This window comes from Manacus candei, unplaced genomic scaffold (genome assembly GCF_025592945.1).
Source record: "Manacus candei isolate 608988 ecotype Guabito, Panama unplaced genomic scaffold, ASM2559294v1 h1tg000162l, whole genome shotgun sequence".
In the NCBI taxonomy this organism is placed as follows: domain Eukaryota; kingdom Metazoa; phylum Chordata; class Aves; order Passeriformes; family Pipridae; genus Manacus; species Manacus candei.
Genome location: NW_026138210.1, coordinates 206,023 through 212,022, shown reverse-complemented (window position 1 = coordinate 212,022; position 6,000 = coordinate 206,023).

Here is a 6,000-nt window from a genome sequence, read left to right as displayed (position 1 = left end):
CAAATTGAGCCTTGGGGGTTTCTTTTCTGCCCATTTACTGTCCCACCATGAGGAGACAAGTGACCCTTGCAGCCCTGGGCCCTCACTGCCTCCTTGTCCCTGCTCAGCAGCCTGGGAGGTTGTCACAGGTTTACTTGTTCAAAAAAACCCAGGCAGGGAATGTTTCTTTGCCCTGCATTGCTGTAAGGGGGGGATGTTGAACGGGGGAGGGGAGTTTTTGCCTTGGGTGATTGACCCACACAAAAGAACCAACCAGCAGATCCACATTCCAGGCTGAAGGGCCTCCAAAGGCTGTGGGGGGGTGTGGGGTTTTTTTAACTCTCTTCTCAGAAAGGGGAGGCACTGCCTGGAGGATGCCACTTGCCCCTGCATGGTCCCAGTTGCTCCCAGTATGATCCCACTATGAGTCCAGTCACCCTCAATGATCCCGGTAAATTCCAGACACTTCCAGTGGATTCAATGGATCCACTTTGATCCCAGTCATCCCCAGTATGGTTGCAGTCCCTCTCCCATACTCCCAGTATTCTTTCAGTCATTCCCAGTATGGTCCCAGTATGAGCCCAGCAGGGGCCCAGCTGCTCCCACTCTGATCCCAGTTGCCCCCAGTGTGGTTGCTCCAGGATGGATCAGGAATGGGGACCCCTCTGTGCCCCCCCTTGTGTCACCCTGTTCTGGGAGAGCTTTGGGGTGACATCTGCACCCCCACACGGCATCCAGCGCATCCCAAAGTGTGCTGGGACCCCCTTAAACCACCCCACAGCCCCCAAGGAACCTCCAAACCCACTCAGAGTCCATCTAGGACTCCACCTAACCCTTTTTTGGGGGGAATTTCATGGGCTCTGGTGTTACTGGGAGCCTCCCCTGGCTGCAGGCGAGGAGCTCTTGGGTGAGAGGGGTGTTGGTAAGGGGGGGGGGCGGTGAATCAGAGGGGATAAAAGGGGTGGTGGGACCCCAAACTGAGTGGGAGGGGAGTGGGACCCCCCAAAAGTGGAGGGGGAGGGAGGCTGAGAATTGGGGGATGATGGGAAAGGGGTGGGAGAGGTCAGAAGAGTGGGGAAAAGGGGAGGGTGGGACCCCCAAACTGAGCATGAGGGGGCTGAAGATTGGGGGAATGATGTGTAAGGGGTGGGAGAGGGGGAAAAAGTGGGGGTTCAGACCCCAAAACTGATCTTGGGGTGGCTGGGGATTGAGGGGACCGTGGAAAAGTGGGAAGAACAGGGAGGGGGTAGAAAAGGGGGGGTGGTCTTAAGGGATGGATGGTCCCATAGGGGTCTTTGGGCACTGGGGGTTGGGAAAGGGGGATGGTCCCCCTGAGCTCCCAAGTTCCTCTGGGTGCTGCTGGATCCAATCTCAACCTTGCATTGTGCCAACAGTTGAAATTTAGAGCAATTCTAGAGAGGTGACTGAACCACATTTGTCCCCCAGGCTTTAATGATGGCAAATCAGATCTATTGATAGAAAATGAATTATTTATTTTTGCAAATGATGACACAGAACAGAATTATTTAATGAACAATACAAACACTAAAACTACCAGTAGTACAAGATAAGATAGGACAGGGCACTACAGGGGGGATGTCCTGCCCCAGTGTCCCAGTGTTCCTTTAATTCCCAGAGGCCCTGCAGTGTCCCAGTGGCCCCTTGATTCCATGACCTTCGGAAACACCTCAGGGTTCCTTTGGTTCCATGAGGCCCCCCTGTCACAAAGGCCCCTGGATTCCATGAATTCTGCAGTGTCACAAGGTTCCTTTTTTTCCACAGGGCCCTGCAGTGTCCCAATTGTGCCTTGATTCCAGGAGTATCCAAATTCTCCCCGGGTTCCTTTGGTTTCAGGAGGTCCTGCAGTGTCCCAGCGGCCCCTTCATTCCAGGCAGGCCCAGGGAGACGAAGGCAAAGACGGAGCCCCGACCCCCGTCAGCATCTTGGGGGGGCGGGGGGGCAGGACCCGGGAAACGGCGGCGGCTGCTGGGAAGGGACTGGGATGGACTGGGATGGACTGGGATGGACTGGGATAGACTGGGATGGACTGGGATGGACTGGGATGGACTGGGATGGACTGGAGTGGACTAGAATGGACTGGGATGGACTGGGCCACCAGGATACACTGGGACAAGGACTGGGACCCAGCAGGACCCCGCGGGAGCAGGATCTGAGCACACTGGGACCCTCCAGGACCAGAACTGGGGCAACAGGGATCATACTAGGAGCAACTGGGACTACACTGAGGGCTACTGAAAGAAACTGGAGGCCACATAGGATATAGTGGGAATGCCTTGGAGTCACTGGGATCATACTGGTGGAAATTGGAATGTTACTGGGACATCTGGGAGTGACTGGGAAGGACTATGAGCATGCTGAGGGCTCGACTGGGATATTTTCTGAAGCTTTTCTCCAGTCAGTAGAACAGAACGAGCACAGATGGTCTTGGCTGTTGGGAGCTTGTTAGCAGGCCCAAATTTCTTAGTGAACTCTTTTGGGCCTGGCCTCCTGTTTCACCAGGGACACAGCCCGGGCCCGGGTGTTCCCATTCCCATTCCACGGGTTTGCATTCCTGTTCCAGGTGTTCCCATCCCATTCTAGTTGTTCCCATCCCATTCCAGGTGTCCCCATTCCCATTCCAGGAGTTCCCATTCCCATTCCAGGTGTTCCCATTCCCATTCCAGGTGTTCCAATTCCCTTTCCAGGTGTTCCATCCCATTCTAGGTGTCCCCATTCCCATTCCTATTGTCCCTCCTCCCATTCCTGGTGTTCCCATCCCACTTCTGTTTTCCCCCTTCCCAGTTCTTGGTGTTCCCATTCCCATTCCAGGTGTCTCCATTCCCATTCCTATTGTCCCCATTCCCATTTCAGGTGTTCCCATCCCACCTCTGTTTTCCCTATTCCCATTCCAGGTGTTCCCATTCCCATTCCTGGTGTCCCCATTCCAATTCCTGGTGTCCTCAATCTGCTCCCAGTGCTCCCATTCCCATTCCATGAATTCCCATTCCCATTCCACGTGTTCCCGTTCCCAATCCACAAATTCCCATTCCCATTCCAGGTGTTCCCATCCCAGTTCCTGGTGTCTCCATTCCAATTCCTGGGGTCCCCATTCCCATTCCTGCGTCCCTAACCTGCTCCCAGTGTCTCCATCCCTCTCCCCGGTGTCCCCATTCCCAATCCAGGTGCCCCCATTCCCAGGTCCTGATGTCTCCATTCCCATTCCTATTCTTCCCAGTCTGCTCCTAATGTTCCCATTCCCATTCCAGGTGTTCCTATTCCCATTCCAGGGGTCCCCATTCCCATTCCCCCTGTCTGCATTCCCATTCCTGGTTCCCAGGGAGGAACTGACGGATGCCGGAGGAGGAGTCAGAATTTATTGCCCAAAGCAGGAGATTTTCACACCAAAATGAACCCCCGGTGATGTCACCGCTGTCCCTGTGATGTCACCAATGTCCCTGTGATGTCATTGATGTCCCTGTGATGTCACCGCTATCCCTCTGATGTCACCAGTGTCCCTGTGATGTCACCAATGTCCCTGTGATGTCACCAATGTCCCTGTGATGTCATTGATGTCCCTGTGATGTCATTGATGTCCCTGTGATGTCACCGCTGTCCCTCTGATGTCACCACTGTCCCTGTGCTGTCACCGCTGTCATTTCCCCTGCTGGTTTACCTTTAAACCAGCACACCAGGGCTGTGCCCAACGGGGGTCCCTGTGGATCATCCAACGCGGATCCTCCCATGGCTGATGGAGTTGGAGCAGCGGCCGAAGCTCTTCCCGCAGTCGGGGCACTCGGGGCTTCTCTTACCGGTGGGTCCGTTGGTGGGAGGTCAAAGAAGAGCTCTGCGTGAAGCTCTTCCCACACTCCCCACAGTGGAAGGGCCTCTCCCTGATGTGGAGGTGACGGTGGGTGTAGAGGGTGGAGCTGTCCCACATTCCCTACACGTGTAGGGCTGTTCCCCAGTGTGGATGTGCTGGTGGCTGAGCAGCTTGGTGCTTGTGCTGAAGCTCTTCCCACATTCCAAGCACTTGTAGGGCCATTCCCTGGAGTAGATGCAACGGTGTTTGCAAAGGCTGGAGCTGTCCCTGAAGCTCTTCCCACATTCCAAGCACGTGTAGGGCCTTCCCCACTGTGGATCATCTGGTGTCGGAGTAGGTTGGAGCTCTGAGTGAAGCTCTTCCCACATTCCTCACACATGTAGGGCCTTTCCCCACTATGGATCATCTGGTGTCGGAGCAGGTGGGAGCTCTGAGTGAAGCTCTTCCCACACTCCCTACACGTGTAGGGCTGTTCCCCACTGTGGATGCGACGGTGGGTGCGGAGGGTGGAGCTCTGCCTGAAGCTCTTCCCACACTCCCCACATGTGTAGGGCCGTTCCCCACTGTGGATCATCTGGTGGTTGCTGAGGGTGGAGCTGTGCCTGAAGCTTTTCCCACATTCCCCACATGTGTAGGGTCGTTCCCCACCGTGGATGCGATGGTGGTTGCGGAGGGTGGAGCTGTGCCTGAAGCTTTTCCCACAATCCAAACACCTGAAGGGCTTTTCCCTGCTGGGAGGCTGCTCAGGGACCACCAGCTCGCAGCTCCGCCTCAAGCTCCGGCCGCCTTCCCGGCACACGCTGGCTCTTTCCTCCTCACAGCCCCCTGGGATGGCTTTGGAGCCCCTCCTGCGGGGGCATCTCAGGCCCTTTTCCTCCCCGCTGCCTTCCTGCGCCGGGGAGCCCTTCAAAACGGCCTCTCCCACCAGGCTCTGCCGCCGGGATTTGTCCTCCGCGCTCTCCGGCCTCACCTCGGGGCCTGGGGCAGGAAGCAACAAGGACACGCAGGGGATTTGCCTCCAGCCCACAGGGAAGCCCAAGGACATCCCCCCAACTCCGGCCCCGGCAGGACGGCCACAAAAGACCGACCCAAAGGGGCGCTGACTTCCTCCTCACCTGCCTGGGGGGCCCGCGGCATCTTCCTCTTCCTTGCAGCCTTTTCCTCCATCTGTCCAAGCTTTGGGAAGCACAAATCCTGATGGGGGGGGGGAAAAAGTGGGTGAGTGTGTTGCCCAAGTCCAGCTCTGGAACTCACCGGGCATCCTGTGCCCCTGAAAACCTCCAAAACACCAACATTCAGCCCAGAAAAAAAGAAAACAACAAGATTTGGGAAAAAAAACCCGCACAAACTCCCCGCAAATTTGAAAAAGATCAAGATTCAGAAAAAAAATACGCCAAAACATGAAGATTCAGCTCAAAAAAACCCTCCCAGACGTTTCCCCTCTCTGCTCTCTGCACCTTTACCTTCTGGGCTCTCCCCTCTCTGGGCTGCTGGGGGTCCCCCTTAGGGTTGCTGGGGCTCTTGGGTGTCCCAGGGGTCCCTTCTCCCCTCACTCTCTGCTTCAGTGGGCCCGGGGAACCCCTCACTCTCTGCTTTCTTGGCCCGGGGATCCCAGGGGTCCCCACTGCCCAGGCTCCCCCTTCTCCGGGACCCCCCTTGCAGCCTCCCGGGGCTCCCGGGGCTCCTCCCTCTCCCTGCTCCCCCCTCCAGCCTGACGGGGGTCCCCCAGCTCCGCCATCGCCCCGCTCCGCTCTCCACACTCCGGGGCTCCCGCCCTTCCTCCCCCCACCCCCGGCTCTCCCGAGGGCTCCCCAAACCCGCTGCCTCGGCTCCCTCCGGCTCCCCCGGACCAGCCCCCCCCGCCCACACCGGCCTCACAATGGAGCCGCCGGGGCCTGACCCACCAACACCAACCCCCAACAAGGGGGGGACCCACAGCCCCCCGACCACCCACGGGGCTCTGCCCACAACCCACCCCGACACCGCCCCAAAACACCCCCCGGGGACCCCCAACAGCCCCCCGGCACACAGCCCCACACAAGGGTCACCTGTGCCCGAGCCAAAAAAACACCCCCACAGCCGGGGGGACACCAGAGGCTGCCCCAGGGCAACGAGAGCAGGGAGCGGATCGGGCCCCACACACGTGGCCGGGCTCTTGGGTCAGCCGGCCGGGATCGGGAACAACAGCACGGCCCCGACCG